This window comes from Kogia breviceps, chromosome 4 (genome assembly GCF_026419965.1).
Source record: "Kogia breviceps isolate mKogBre1 chromosome 4, mKogBre1 haplotype 1, whole genome shotgun sequence".
In the NCBI taxonomy this organism is placed as follows: domain Eukaryota; kingdom Metazoa; phylum Chordata; class Mammalia; order Artiodactyla; family Physeteridae; genus Kogia; species Kogia breviceps.
Window position 1 is genome coordinate 145,012,494 of NC_081313.1, and position 16,237 is coordinate 145,028,730.

Consider the following 16,237-nt stretch of genomic DNA (forward strand, 5'->3'; position numbering starts at 1 on the left):
TATTCTACTTGCACTTTTCCTGGTCTACTGTTTCCTCTTAATCTCAGAATGTTCACTTAGCGTTCTCTGGAGTCAAGCTTGATGGATCCTTAAGTGATCTCAGATGAATTTTTCTCTGCCTCCAACAACATTTAGTCAAGAGCTTTGAATGCCTGGCTAAGAACTGGACTTTGAACAGTACACAGTGAAACCCAATCTAGGGTTGACATTAGGGAGTGACTGAGTTTGAGGTTTGTTTCAGAAAGATGAGTTAGGATTATTTGTCAGTGAGTTAGGGGTAATTGTACCATTTCAATGAAAACAACAAAAAAGAGTTTACTGGGACACATTCAGAGACTAGTAGTAGGGCATTATCATCATGCGCTAATGTTTTTACAAGCACATTTTCACACACGTTGTGTTTGTCACTTAAAATGGGTGTCAGATAGCTACAGTCTATACATTTTGGGGTTGTGAGACTTCTCATTAGCATTTGCTTAATTACTGTGTCCTCATCTGCTGCTCTAGGTTTAATAGAAGCACAAATGCCATATGCTGTGATTGATTTCCAGCCGCAGTCTTTGATCGGAAGTCTGGGGGCTGCAGATTGGTGTCTGAAGCAACTGATCTTCTGCATGGTATTTTTAACTAACTTGGAAGGATAAAAACATGATGTTGCAATGATTATTAGTCATAGCAGTAAATAAGTGTGTCACTAATGTAACTCATGCAGCTCACAGTTTTATGGATTTCATCCCTGTAAATGGGTGGTATCATTTTTAGAATTTATATCATTTAAATTGGAAAAGGATTTTTAAAACAATTTTTTGAGGATGCTGGAGGGTGGAGTGAGTAGGGGGCCATAGAAAATTTAGAAATTATCTCTCACATCTAGCATCAAGGAAGCGGAAAGGACAAACTGAGTTATTTATTACATTTGGAATCAATATTAATTGCTTTCAGCAAGGTGATTTATATAGAAAGGTCGATGTGTCAATCTCAGCAGGCTAATAATTTATATAATGATGTCATATAAATTAAAGCAACAAATATATATGAAGATTTCTCCTGCTACAAATGTTATATCACTGTATTGTAAGATCTTTAAACAGGTCTCCTGTGTTTGGGGCATTTTTTGTTCTTTGTGGGTAGAGTATGTCCTGTGTCCTGGGTGCTGTCAGTCAAATCCACTTCAGTGAAGTATTTGAAAGAGAAGAATGTGAGGATGCAGATGCCATGGGAAATCCATTTTCTGGCTTTGGGAGGCAGTGGAGGATCTGTCTTTGGCAGGAGATCAGTACAGGTGGTGTCGGCTCTGATGCCTACCCAAATCCAGAATGTGAGCTGTGCCTTCTGTGCCCAGTGGTGGTAGCAGTGCTGAAATTTTCCCCGGAGTAGTCACATTATGTTGTTTGTGTGTTTTCTGGTACAGTGGACTCCAACCCCAACTCTTTTGTCTTCCTGGAGATTCTGGAACTTTCTAATGTCTTTTAGTAAATGGCTTTTCTATCTAAATTAGCTCAAGAGTATTTTGGTGTTTGCAACTAGAAATGCTGACTAATAACTCATGTATGATCCTACATTTGGTTAAAAGAGATTATGTTTCCATAGGAAAAAAAGTCACAGTGGTTATTTCTGCCAGATGGAATTTCTAAAGATTTCAATCTTTTATGTGTTTGCTTTTCTTTAGTTTTGAAATTTTCTACAATGAGTAGAAACTATTTCTTATGTCAAAGCTTCTGGGTAGTAAATACATGGGAAAACATGTTACTTTATAGCATTATGGAAGATGAGAAATGAGAAATCCTATTGATTTTCTGAGATTAGGTTGACATTATTGTAAAAAAAATTAGAAGTCATAGCCATAGCTCTTTGTGAAGATTTATGAGATCGGGTTTGTTGCCAGCTTTGCCTCTAACTAATTGTGTGACCTTGAGTACCTCATCACCTCTTTGGGCTTATGTACTTTCATTTGCACAGTGACTGGGCTGGGGTAGATGAATGATTTTTAAATTTGGCTCTGTGTAGCCTCTGTGTTTCTGTCAAAAGAGAGATAGATTACATGTGCCTAGGGCTGCAGTATCCTGTACTTTAAATTAAACCAGAAGAGACTGACGTGTCTGTCTTGTATGTTGGATTTCAAAATTTTTTTTTAAAAAAAAACAGTTTCCTGGCTAGTAACAGATTTGAGAAACTATGGACCTAAATTATCTCTAAGGTCACTTTTTGCCCTAATATTCTATTATTTCATTACTTTTCCCACTGAACTTCCCTTATTATAATACTAGGTAGCTTTACATACACACACACACACACACACACACACACACACACACACACACTCCTAGTGCAAAAGTGCAGAATGTTGAACATCAACTTTTTACTGTTATAATATCTAATCATATCTAAGAAACTAGTTCCCCTTTAAGAGCTCACTTTCCTTAAGACAAGCATTTATGTTTATGAGGAGTCTATTATTATATTTGCCATTGAAAGTATGTTTCTAGGACATAAAATATCTTATTATTAGGAATATATATTATTCCGTGACTGGAGTATGAACAAATGAAAGTAATTCCACTAGAATTACCAAAAAAGTAGAATTCTGTTGCTGACTACAACAATTTAATATGCTTTCACTACTAAGCATAATGAAGAATAACAATTTCATCATCAGGAAAGATATAATAATTCATGCTGAGAAGCTTGCTCATGGATTTTATGGATCAGCTCATTGATTTTTTTGTAGCATATTCAAAATACATTTTGGGGAATTGAAGTAGATTGAAAATCTACTGTGGTTAAGGCATTGGTCATTTGGAGGCACTGAGGGGAAATTAGTAAGAGATAAAAGCTTAAAAGAGAGATCAGATTATCTATGGTCTGAATTTCATCTTAGATTTTCAGTTTTATTTTGAAGGCAATGGAGGGGGGCCGTAAAGGTTTTTAAGCAGAAGAGTGATGTAATTCAATTTGAATTTTAGATCAGTCTGACTGCAATGCAGATAATGAATTAGAGGAAGTCAAGTCTTGTGGCAGAGGGAGTAACTAGGAGGCATATTTCAGATATGAGATTAAAAAACGAAATTAGTTGCATTGGAGGTGGAGGAAACTAGATGCATTCCATTAAAGAGATAGACGCTGTAAGACTCACATATTCCAATGTGGGAGTAAAGAAATATGAGGCCTATGAAGGATGATGTGTTATTTTCTCAGACAGTTTTCTTTTTTAACATCTTTATTGGAGTATAATTGCTTTAAAATGTTGTGTTAGTTTCTGCTGTATAACAAAGTGAATCAGCTATATGTATACATATATCCCCACGTCCCCTCCACTTGCGTCTCCCTCCCTCTCACCCTCCCTACGCCACCCCTCTAGGTGGTCACAAAGGACGGAGCTGATCTCCCTGTGCTATGCGGCTGCTTCCCACTAGCTGTCTATTTTACGTTTGGTAGTGTATATATGTCCATGCCACTCTCTCACTTCATCCCAGCTTATCCTTCCCCTTCCCCATGTCCTCAAGTCCATTCTTTACATCTGCGTCTTTATTCCTGTCCTGCCCCTAGGTTCATCAGGACGATTTTTTTTAGAATCCATATATATGTGTTAGCATACGGTATTTGCTTTTCTCTTTCTGACTCACTTCACTCTGTATGACAGGACTCTAGGTCCATCCACCTCACTACAAATAATTCAATTATTTCTTTTCATGGCTGAGTAATATTCCACTGTATATATGTGCCACAGCTTCTTTATCCATTCATCTGTTGATTGTCACTTAGGTTGCTTCCATATACTGGCTGTTTTAATAGTGCTGCATTGAACATTGTGGTGCATGACTCTTTTTGAACTATGGTTTACTCAGGGTATATGCCCAATAGGGAGATCGCTGAGTCATATGGTAGTTCTATTTTTAGTTTTTTAAGAAACCTCCATACTGTTCTCCATAGTGGCTATATCAATTTACATTCCCACCAACAGTGCAAGAGGGTTCCCTTTTTACCACACCCTCTCCAGCATTTACTGTTTGCAGATTTTTTGATGATATGCATTCTGACCAGTGTGAGGTGATACCTCATTGTAGTTTTCATTTGCATTTCTCTAATGATTGGTGATGTTGAGCATCCTTTCATGTGTTTGTTGACAATCTGTATATCTTCTTTGGAGAAATGTCTATTTAGGTCTTCTGCCCATTTTTGGTTTGAGTTGTTTGTTTTTTTGATATTGAGCCGCATGAGCTGCTTGTATATTTCAGAGATTAATCTTTTGTCAGTTGCTTCATTTGCAAATCTTTTCTCCCATTCTGAGGGTTGTCTTTTTGTCTTGTTTGTGGTTTCCTTTGCTGTACAAAAGCTTTTAAGTTTCATTAGGTCCCATTTCTTTATTTTTGTTTTTATTTCCATTTCTCTAGGAGGTGGGTCAAAAAGGATCTTGCAGTGATTTACGTCAGAGAGTGTTCTTCCTGTGTTTTCCTCTAAGAGTTTTATAGTGTCTGGCCTTACATTTTGGTCTTTAACCCATTTTGAGTTTATTTTTGTGTGTGGTGTTAGGAAGTGTTACACTTTCATTATTTTACATGTAACTGTCCAGTTTTCCTAGCACCACTTATTGAAGAGGCTGTCTTTTCTCCATTGTATATTCTTGCCTCCTTTATCAAAGATAAGGTGACCACATGTGAGTAGGTTTCTCTCTGGGCTTTCTATCCTGTTACATTGATCTGTATTTTTGTTTTTTGTGCCAGTACCATACTGGCTTGATATTACTGTAGCTTTGTAGTATAGTCTGAAGTCAGGGAGCCTGATTCCTCCAGCTCCGTTTTTCTTTCTCAAGATTGCTTTGGCTATTCAGGGTCTTTTGTGTTTCCATACAAATTGTGAAATTTTTTCTTCTACTTCTGTGAAAATGCTATTGGTAGTTTCATGGGGATTGCATTGAATCTGTAGATTGCTTTGAGTAGTATAGTCCTTTTCACAATGTTGTTTCTTCCAATCCAAGAACATGGTATATCTCTCCATCTGTTTGTATCATCTTTAATTTCTTTCATCCATGTCTTATAGTTTTCTGCATACATGTCTTTTTTTCTCCTTAGGTAGGTTTATTCCTAGGTATTTTTTCTTTTTGTTGCAGTGGTCAATTGCAGTGCTTCCTTAATTTCTCTTTCAGATTTTTCATCAGTAGTATATAGGAATACAAGAGATTTCCGTGCGTTAATTTTGTATCCTGCAACTTTACCAAATTCATTGATTAGCTCTAGAGTTTTCTGGTAGCATCTTTAGGATTCTCTATGTATATTATCGTGTCATTTGCAAACAGTGACGGTTTTACTTCTTTTCCAGTTTGGATTTTTTAAATTTCTTTTTCTTCTTTGACTGTTGTCACTAAAACTTCAAAACTATGTTGAATAATAGTGGTGAGAGTGGGCAACCTTGTCTTTTTCCTGATCTTGGTAGAAAATGTTTCAGTTTTTCACCATTGAGAATGATGTTGACTGTGGCTTTGTCATATATTGCCTTTATTATGTTGAGGTAACTTCCCTCTATGCCTACTTTCTGGAGGGTTTTTATCATAAATGGATGTTGAATTTTGTTGAAAGCCTTTTCTGCATCTATTGAGATGATCATATGGTTTTTCTCCTTCAGTTTGTTAATATGGTTTATCACATTGATTGATTTTCATATATTGAAGAAACCTTGCATTCCTGGGATAAACCCCACTTGATCATGGTGTATGATCCTTTTAATGTGCTGTTGGATTCTGTTTGCTAGTATTTTGTTGAGCATTTTTGCATCTATGTTCATCAGTGATATTGGCCTGTAGTTTTCTTTTTTTGTGACATCTTTGCCTGGTTTTGGTATCAGTGTGATGCTGGCTTTGTCGAATGAGTTTGGCAGTGTTCCTCCCTCTGCTATATTTTTTAAGAGTTTGAGAAGGATAGGTGTTAGCTCTTCTCTAAATGTTTGATAGAATTCACCTGGGAAGCCATCTGGTCCTAGGCTTTTGTTTGTTGGAAGATTTTTAATTGCAGTTTCAATTTCATTACTTGTGATTGGTCTGTTTATATTTTCTATTTCTTCCTGGTTCAGTCTCATAAGGTTATGCTTTTCTAAGAATTGTCCATTTCTTCCACATTGTCCATTTTATTGGCATATGATTGCTTGTAGTACTCTCTCATGATCCTTTGTATTCCTGCAGTGTCAGTTGTTACTTTCCCTATTTCATTTCTAATTCTGTTGATTTGAGTCTTCTTCCTTCGTTTCTTGATGCGTCTGGCCAATGGTTTATCAATTTTGTTTATCTTCTCAAAGAACCAGCTTTTAGTTTTATTGATCTTTGCTATTGTTTCCTTCATTTCTTTTTCATTTATATCTGATCTTATGTTTATGATTTCTTTCCTTCTGCTAACTTTGGGGTTATTTTTGTTCTTTCTCTGATTACTTTACGTATAAGGTTAGGTTGTTTATTTGAGATTTTTCTTGTTTCTTGAGGTAGGATTGTAGTGCTATAAACTTCCCTCTTAGAACTGCTTTTGCTGCATCCCATAGGTTTTGAGTCATCATGTTTTCATTGTCATTTGCTTTTAGGTATTTTTTTGATTTCCTCTTTGATTTCTTCAGTGATCTGTTGGTTATTTAGTAGTGTACTGTTTAGCCTCCATGTGTTTGTATTTTTTACAGTTTTTTTTTTCCTATAATTGATATCTAGTCTCATAGCTTTGTGGTCAGAAAAGATACTTGATACGATTTCAGTTCTCTTAAATTTACCAAGGCTTGATTTGTGACCCAAGATATGATCTATCCTGGAGAATGTTCCATGAGCACTTGAGAAGAAAGTGTATTCTGTTGTTTTGGAGGGTATATCCTATAAATATCAATTAAGCCCATCTTGTTTAATGTATCATTTAAAGCTTGTGTTTCCTTATTTATTTTCATTTTGGATGATCTGCCCATTGGTGAAAGTGGGATGTTAAAGTCCCCTACTGTGATTGCATTACTGTCGATTTCCCTTTTTATGGCTGTTAGCATTTGCCTTATGCATTGAGCTGCTCCTATGTTGGGTGCATAAATATTTATACTTGTTATATCTTCTTCTTGGATTGATCCCTTGCGGAGCACAGGATCCGGACACGCAGGCCCAGCGGCCATGGCTCATGGGCCCAGCCGCTCCACGGCATGTGGGATCTTCCTGGACCAGGACAGGAACCCATGTCCCCTGCATCGGCAGGTGGACTGCGCCACCAGGGAAGCCCCCACAGTCTTTATTTTAAAGTCTATTTTGTCTGATATGAGAATTGCTACTCCAGCTTTCTTTTGATTTCCATTTGCATGGAATATCTTTTTCCATCCCCTCACTTTCAGTCTGTATGTGTCCCCAGGTTTGAAGTGGGTCTCTTGTAGATAGCATATATATGGGTCTTATTTTTGTATCCATTCAGCCAGTATATATCATTTGGTTGGAGCATTTAATCCATTTACATTTAAGGTAATTATCAATATGTATGTTCCTAATCCCATTTTCTTAATTATTTTGGGTTTGTTATTGTAGGTCTTTTCCTTCTCCTGGGTTTCCTGCCTAGAGAAGTTCCTCTGGCATTTTCTGTAAAGCTGGTTTTGTGGTGCTGAATTCTCTTAGCTTTTGCTTGTTTGTAAAGGTTGTAATTTTTCTGTCAAATCTGAATGAGACCCTTGCTGGGTAGAGTAATCTTGGTTGTAGGTTTTTCCCTTTCATCACTTTAAATATGTCCTGCCACTCCCTTCTGGCTTGCAGTTTCTGCTGAAAGATCAGCTGTTAACTTTATGGGGATTCCCTTGTATGTTATTTGTTGCTTTCCCCTTGCTGCTTTTAATATATTTTCTTTGTATTTAATTTTTGATTGTTTGATTAATATGTGTCTTGGTATGTTTTTCCTTGGATTTATCCTTATGGGACTCTCTGTACTTCCTGATCTCGATTGACTATTTTCTTTCCCATATTAGGGAAGTTTTCAACTATAATCTCTTCAAATATTTTCTCAGACCCTTTCTTTTTCTCTTCTTCTTTTGGGACCCCTATAATTGGAATGTTGGTGCTTTTAATGTTGTCCCAGAGGTCTCTGAGACTGTCCTCAATTCTTTGCATTCTGTTTTCTTTATTCTGCTCTGCGATAGTTATTTCCACTGTTTTATCTCCCAGGTTACTTGTCTGTTCTTCTGCCTTAGTTATTCTGCTATTGATTCTTTCTAGAGAATTTTTAATTTCATTTATTGTGTTGTTCATCATTGTTTGTTTGCAGTTTAGTTCTTGTAGGTCCTTGTTGAATATTTCTTGTATTTTCTCCATTCTATTTCTGAGATTTTGGATCATCTTTACTTAATATCATTACTCTGAATTCCTTTTCAGGTAGGCTGCCTATTTCCTCTTCATTTTTTGGTCTGGTGGGTTTTTACCTTTCTCCTCCATCTCCTGTGTGTTTCTGTGTCTTCCCATTTTTGCTTAACTTACTATGTGTGAGGTCTCCTTTTCTCAAGCTACAGCTTTGTAGTTCCTGTTGTTTTTGATGTCTGCCCCCAGTGGCTAAGGTTGGTTCAGTGAGTTGTGTAGGCTTCCTTGTGGAGGGGACTGGTGCCTGTGTTCTGTTGGATGAGGCTGGATGTTGTCTTTCTGGTGGGCAGGGCTGCATCCAGTGGTGTGTTTGGGGGTGTATGTGAATTTGTTATGATTTTAGGCAGCCTCTCTGCTAATGGGTGTGGTTGTATTCCTGTGTTGCTAATTGTTTGGCATGGGGCGTCCAGCATTGTAGCTTGCTGGCCGTTGAGTGGAGCTGGGTCTTAGCATTTAGATGGACATCTCTGGAAGAGCTCTTGCCGGTTGATATTACATGGGGCTGGGAGGTATCTGGTGGTCCAATGTCCTGAACTCAGCTCTCCCACCTCAGAGACTCAGGCCTGACAACTAGGGCAGAGCACCAAGACCCTGTCAGCCACATGGCTCAGAAGAAAAGGGAGAAAAAAAAGAAAGAAAAATTAATTAAATAATTAAAAAATAAAATTATTAAAAGAAAAAAATTTTTTTAAGTTATAAAAAAATAAGAGAGCAACCAAACCAATAAATAAATCCACCAGTGATATGAAGCACTAAAATCTATACTACAATAAATATAAAAATCAGAAAGAAGTCAGTGGTGTACAGCAAACCCCAAGTCTACAGTTGCTCCCAATGTCCACTGCCTCAATTTTGGGATAATTCGCTGTCTATTCAGGTATTCGACAGGTGTAGGGTACATCAGGTTGATTGCGGGGATTTAATCCAGTGCTCCTGAGACTGCATGGAGAAAATTCCCTTTCTCTTCTTTGTTCACACAGCTCTTGCAGTTCATCTTTGGTTTTGGCCCTGCCTCTGTATGTAGGTCACCTGAGGGCATCTGTTCCCTTCCCAGACAGGATGGGGTAAAAGTAGCAGCTGATTAGGGAGCTCTGGCTCACTCAGGCTGAGGGAAGAGAGGGGTACGGAGTGCGGGGTGAGCCTGCGGCGGCAGAGGCCAATGTGACGTTGCAACAGCCTGAGGCACGCCTTGTGTTCTCCCGGGAAAGTTGTCCCTGGATCACGGGACCCTGGCAGTGGTGCGCTGCACAGCCTCCTGGGGGGGGATGTGTGGATAGTGACCTGTGTTTGCACACAGGATTCTTGGTGGCTGCAGCAGCAGTCTTAGCATCTCATGCCCATCTCTGATGTCCGCGCTTATAGCTGCGGCTTGTGCCCCTCTCTGAAGCTTGTTTAGGCGGTGCTCTGAATCACCTCTCCTCGTGCACCCCGAAACAATGGTCTCTTGCCTCTTAGCCAGTTCCAGAGCTTTTCCTGGACTCACTCCTAGCTAGCTGTGGCACACTAGTCCCCCTCAGGCTGTGTTCATGCAGCCAACCCCAGCCCTCTCCCTAGGATCTGACCGCCGAAGCCTGAGCCTCAGCTCCCAGCCCCCAGCCACCCTGGTGGGTGAGCAGACAAGCCTCTCAGGCTGGTGAGTGCTGGTGAGCACTGATCCTCTCTGCGGGAATCTTTCCGCTTTGCCCTCTGCACCCCTGTTGCTGCACTCTCCTCTGTGGCTCCGAAGCTACACCCCCTCCCACACCCCATCTCCGCCCGTGAAGAGCCTTCCTAGTGTGTGGAAACGTTTCCTCCTTCACAGCTCCCTCCCAGAGGTGCAGGTCCTGTCCCTATTCTTTTGTCTCTAATTTTTCTTTTTTCCTTTGCCCTACCCAGGTACATGGGGAGTTTCTTGCTTTTGGGCAAGTCAGAGGTCTTTTGCCAGAGTTCAGTAGGTGTTCTGTAGGAGTTGCTCCCCATGTAGATGTATTTTTGTTGTATTTGTGGGGAGGGAGGTGATCTCCATGTCTTACTCCTCCACCATCTTGAAGGTACCCCTTTAGACAGTTTAATGGAATAAGATCAGAAGAAAGAGTAATTTGGGAGCAAATGATGAAAAGTCGTATTTTGTAAGGGAGATATGAGGTTCGAATTTCTGCTACTTTACTAGTCTGGGAACTGGCAAGCCAAGAAAATATCATTAAATTGGACCTGGAAGGTGTCCTACCTGAAGAAAGTTGAGATATCTTCTGGAGAGAAACATGCTGAACCTAGGTTGTCTAGAATTCTCAGAAAGTCCCGCCAAAGAAGAACTCAGTCCAAAATTGCAAAGTATATGAGAGAAAAGGTTGCTTTCAATAAGAGTCAGCAGACCCCCAAATCAATAGGATTTTAACTTAGAGAACTTGAAATAGTAGACCAATTTAATAGATACTACAAAATAATTGTTTACAGTGAATAAAGCTATAAAAGAAGGAATCAAAACCATAAGATAGTCATGAGAGGCAATATTCAAAGAAATTATGGCTGAAATTTTTCCAGAATTGATGAAGGAGATGATTATTAATGTATAGGAATCACAATGAGTCCTAACTAGAAAAAATGAAGAGTAAATCCATTTATAAACACATTTTAGTGAACCTGTACAACATGAAAGACAGAGAGAAGACTAAGTTATCACAGGAAAGAACAAGTTTATCTGAAGAGCAGCAGCAAACTTTCAGAAACAATAGAGGCCAGAAGATCGCCTCTATCAAGAGACTGTGTCAAGGGACTATTACCTTCAAAGAGCTGAGAGGAAATAATTATTAATTTAAGCACCTGTATCCAATCAAAAGTCTTTCAGTGTTAATTCTGAAACAAACACATCTCAGACAAGACTGAGAGCAATTATATATCAGTCCCTGACTTACGTATTAAGGGTGAAATTTAGGAAGAAGGAAACTGAACCAGAAAGTAGAAATACAATGCAAAAAGCAATATTAAGCGAAGAATTTGATGAGCATATGCATAATACTAAGCAAGTATTTGTTATGCTGTTCTATAAAAATAAAATAAAAATAATGGTAGTGATTTGGTGAAATAAAAACAAGGTAGACCTGAAATCCTGGGGAAATAGCATTTTAGATTGGAGGCGTATTACAAAGACCTAGTATGGTATTAGAGTAGGAAAAACATGTTTAATGAGACACAAAAATCATAATGTAATAGTAAAAGATTGCTATGTTTGACTACACTAAAATTAAAGCTTCTACCTGGCAAATATACCAAAACAAAATTTAAAAAACAAGCCAAACTAGAGAAGTTATTTGTGAACCATCTAACCACTGCTTCCCACTAGCTATCTGTTTTGCCTTTGGTAGTGTAATATGTCAATGCCACTCTCTCACTTTGTCCCAGCTTCCCCTTCCCCTTCCCTGTGTCCTCAGGTGTATTCTCTACTGCATCTTTACTCCTGTCCTGCCTATAGGTTCGTCAAAACCTTTTTTTTTTTTTAGATTCTCCATATATACGTGTTAGCATAAGGTATTTGTTTTTCTGTTTCTGACTTCCTTCACTCTTATACACTGACTTTTAGTGTACTGGTAATTTCTGGGCAGAGAGGACGAAGGAATCAAGGCTTTAGCTATATCTGGTGTTTCCCCATCATCAAAGTCCAACACTGTCCTAGAGTTTAACCTGTAGTCAGTCAGCTGTGATAGAACCCTGCCATCACACTTGCTCCTGGACCTCAGAGTTTTTCTCCGGTAAATATTGCTCAGGCCTGGGTGTCTGGTCTTTTCATCCTTGTTTTCTGAACTCAATGTATTATTTTCCTTACTTTTTGCAATGTTTGAAATGTTTCATAATTTATAATTGTTCTAGAATTCTTAAAGAGGCTCTTAATAATGCCAGGTGGTGCCGCAATTAAGTTAGACAGATGCTGAGAAAAGTCTTTTGGTCCTGTAGTCACGGAGCTGATTAATGGTTTAGCAGGGGAGACCCAGAGCTGGTTGGTGGCAGAGAAGGAACTAGCTTTGAGTCTTAGGAGTCTTGTTTTTTAAAATTTCTTCCATCTGATCACAGTGCTTTTCGTTTTGGTTAAAATTACTTTCAATGTCTCTAAATCTAGTTAGAAGGGAGCAGGGAAAGGCTGATAGTAAAAGGGGTGAGGTAGGAAAGGCCCAGGGCACTTACCCCCCCCCCCCCCCCCCCCCCCCCGCGCAGAGGCTGTCATGGCCAGCAGAGGAAGTGTAAGGGTGTGGGGGCTGCCAGTACAGCTAGCAAGGCACCTTCCAGGCACAGCTTTGATACCTGCTGCTGAGGTGCTGAGTCTGATTTACTGACTCTCGCTTCTTGGTGGGACTTTCCCTGGAGCCCAGGTGGGAGGATGTGCAAGAAAAGAGAATTCTCCAGCTCGAGTTTCCCTCTGTTCAGGACTGTCTTGTTTCTTCAGAGGTTTGGTTAAAGGAACATTTTTCTCTTCTAGAGTAAACAGTAATTAGTTATATAAAGTGACAGAAAAGATACAGATACAAATTAGTGAAGGAGGATGAAGGCACAGATGTATCATTATGCGGGAGGAGCAAGCATCCTACCTTTCAGAGTGCTGCTGGGAGGAAACGCCTGAAAAAGGTGGGCTCAGCCCAGACAGAAACTTGATGATGTTATGAACACCTGCCCCGCACCACCCAGCCTCCTCCCACCCCCAGGACCTCAAAGCATCCCTACCCTGTACCAGACCAGTTTGGTGTGATATAAGCAAGTTGAGTTCCATCCCAAATCTATCACTACCTTACTCTATGGTTTAAACATGCCATCTGCCTTTCTAAGCTTCACTTTCCTCATTCTCAAATGAAAGAAGTGGAATCAGACCACTTCTACAATTTTTCTACCTCTGATATCCTATACAGCTATAAATATCTTTAAAATATTGCTCTCCATGCCACATAATTAGTCCTGGATCCTTTACTCATGGTCATGTTTTATCTAGTGCTAAGAGCTGGGGAAATTACATTTTAGCCCTGATACCAAGATGGTAAACTCAGATATCTTCCGGGACCAGGGAGGTAAGATAAATTTCTGAAGCAGGCAGGTGTGACATAGTAGGGGGCTGTGTGGATGTTGGGGAACTAGAGAGTGTCTGCTTACCCAAAGGCATTCACGTGAAAATGTTTCATAAACACCATGCTGAACAAACAAAAAAATTCTGGGGCTGGGTTTGGGCCAGGAGCTACTAGTGTACAGCTTCTGATAAAAGAAAAGGAAAATCTGTGATGGGATTTCAGGCATTGATCACAGGAGGTTTAAGAGGATTGGGGCAGCAGGGAGTGAAGAAATGAGAGATGTAAGGGCATATTACAGTCAATCATCATTTGCTATCTCATTCAGCATTTATCTAACATTTTAGACAGGTAGCCTGTGATAGATTTATCCCCAACCTCACCCCCTATTACACATTAGTTGAATTCAGTAAGTTGGATCTTGAGGCAGGTCCTGGGCTTCACTTTCCTCCTGTTTCACATGAAAGGGTTGGAGTAGCTTTGTTCCCAGATCTCTTCTGCATCTTATGTTCTACAAAGCTAAATATGAAATGGCTTCAGGATTCATTCATTCAACATAAATTGCCAAGCGTAGCTCACAATTATTTACCAGATGAAGATTGCTTCAGGAACCTAGAATTCTAGAGCTGAAATTCAGTGTTCATTTGATAGATGTTTATTGGATACCAATTTTGGTTTCAGGCATAGTTCTGGCCTCTGGAATGCAGTCGTGAGCAAGGTAGACAAGATTTCTATTCTTATGCAGACCAGCAACAAGCATGTCAGAAAAAATTAGTAAGATAATTTCAGCTGGTTACATGAGCTAAAAAGAAAATGGTTGAGTAGGGATGATATCTTTCAGGGGGTGGTCCAAAAAAGTGGCACTCAAGTTGAGACCTAAATAATGAAAGAATGCCATCCAAGTAAAACGAAGGAGGAAGAGCAACCAGATGGAGGGGACAGAGAGTGTGAAAGTCCTAAAACAGGAACAAGTTGACAAGTTTGAAGAAATACAACCAAGACCACACTTAATGGTGCACAGAGAGAATGAGAGGGTAGCAGAAAATGAAGGGACCACAGGGATCAGATTTTGTTTTTCAGTCATGACGGTAGACAGCAAGGCGTGCCTTGTGATAGTATACAAACATTTAAATTCAGGAGTATTCAGATATAGACAAAAAATAATGCAAGAGACATCAGCAGGCTGGAGTTCTACTCTGACATCTGCCACTGGCTGCTGAGTGATCTAGGAAAGTCTGCAAGTCACTTCACCTCTCTGGGATGCACTTTCCTCATCTGTAAAATGAGTTGATCATAGCAAATACACTTTGAGGAAAGACCCCACTAGAATATAAGGACTATGAGAACAGTGGTCTTATTTCACTTATTTACTGGTGTATCTACAATGACTAGGACAGTGCTGCACATACATTTGGCACTCAGTAAATACATGTTGGATAAACCTTGAATGATCTTTCTAGCTTTAGCATTCTAGGATTCTGAGGCAATCTTTGATGAATATTCATTAGTCTTGTTTTGGTAATTTGTGCCTTCCACAGCCAGTCTAGATATAAAGTTGTGAGGGTAATACATATTGTTTGCTGAGCAATTAGATTGACTCTGCATATATTCCCCTGGTTATACATTGGATAATAATAAAATAATTTGGGTGAGATTCCTGGATTTAACCAGGCTACCACATACTGAGGGCTTGCAGTGTGCTGGGCACCATTATAAGCACTTTATATACATTATCTTATTTAATCTTAAAATAATCCTGTGAGTTGGGAAGTCTGACACTCAGAAGTTAGGTAACTTTCTCAATGTCAGGCAGCTATCCAGGACTCAAACCCAGGTCTGTTTTGGGCAGCGTCTTTATCCACTATAACAAATTGCTTTCTGAATTGTTGTTTCTCATCTTGAATAAAAATACAAGTAGTTCAGGGCTGGTGAAGAAGGTCAGGGATATCAAGAATCCACGCTCCTTCTATCTTTCCATCTTATTGTCCTTTATGTAAGGCATCAAATTTAAGTTCACAGAGAAGAAAGGGGAAGGGATGATGCTCAGGAGAGCAAAAGCTTTCCTTAACTCCCTAGCCAACTTCTGCTCATTGGCTAAAATTTTATCTTGTCACCCCTGGCAGCAGGGGAGATTGGAAAAGAGAGTAGCTTGATGGAGCTGAGCATAATGGTGCCCCCAAACAAAATTGAGGTTCTGTCACCCAGGAAGAAGGAGAGGATGGCTACTGGGAAGGTGGTTGTCAGTGTTTTCGTTATGTGTGTAGAACAGCCTGGCCACTCAATCATCACAGAGAATCTCTGCTTGCTCACTAGTGCTTTTAAGCTCTAGCGAGCGATTTTCACTTTAAAATCATTTATGTGGGTTTTTATATGTTAACACACACACAATGAAAGAAGCTAATTACTAAGCAGGGCCTTGTTGGGGGTGGGGAGGTATAAACCAGTTGCCTGGTGGGGTCATGTAATTGGAAAGGATACAGCCCTGGGCGAGTGAATTCCTGCTGCACATCTAGTCCTGGTTCTGCCTCTACCTCATGATTTTAAGAAAATCCTTTCTTCAGTTTTTCCATCAGTAAAATGAAGAGTTTGAACCAGATGAAATCTAAAGCGTCTTTGAGTATCACCCTTTGCTGACCTTATTTATGTTGATTATGGATTGACATTTGAAGAGAATACGGGCATTAGTTTAATAGGAACAAAATGTTTTATATGCTTTTATAAGATGTGAGAGAGCTTTTGAATACCACTTGTCTCCACTGAAAGTTGGGTAAGAGGGGGTGAAAAGCTTTAAAATAAATAACAGGTAAAATTAGGTAAAGGAAGTTGTATAACCAGGAAACAAAGATCAAATGTAAATGTCAAGAGGGCTGTATTTTGC

General features: G+C 39.4%; 1 protein-coding gene across 9 annotated transcripts in view; it reads left to right on the forward strand.

Moving 5' to 3' along the window:
- The window catches only part of HTR4 (5-hydroxytryptamine receptor 4), a 211,706-nt gene that overhangs the window by 67,863 nt on the left and 127,606 nt on the right, over positions 1-16,237 (forward strand). The window contains exon 1 of one of the 9 annotated variants that reach the window (XR_010840325.1): positions 556-617. The exons of the other annotated variants lie outside the window; for them this stretch is intronic. The gene's annotated coding sequence lies outside the window, so the exon portion shown is untranslated. Of the gene's footprint in view, positions 1-555; positions 618-16,237 lie in introns of those variants that run through there. 9 annotated transcript variants of the gene reach the window in all.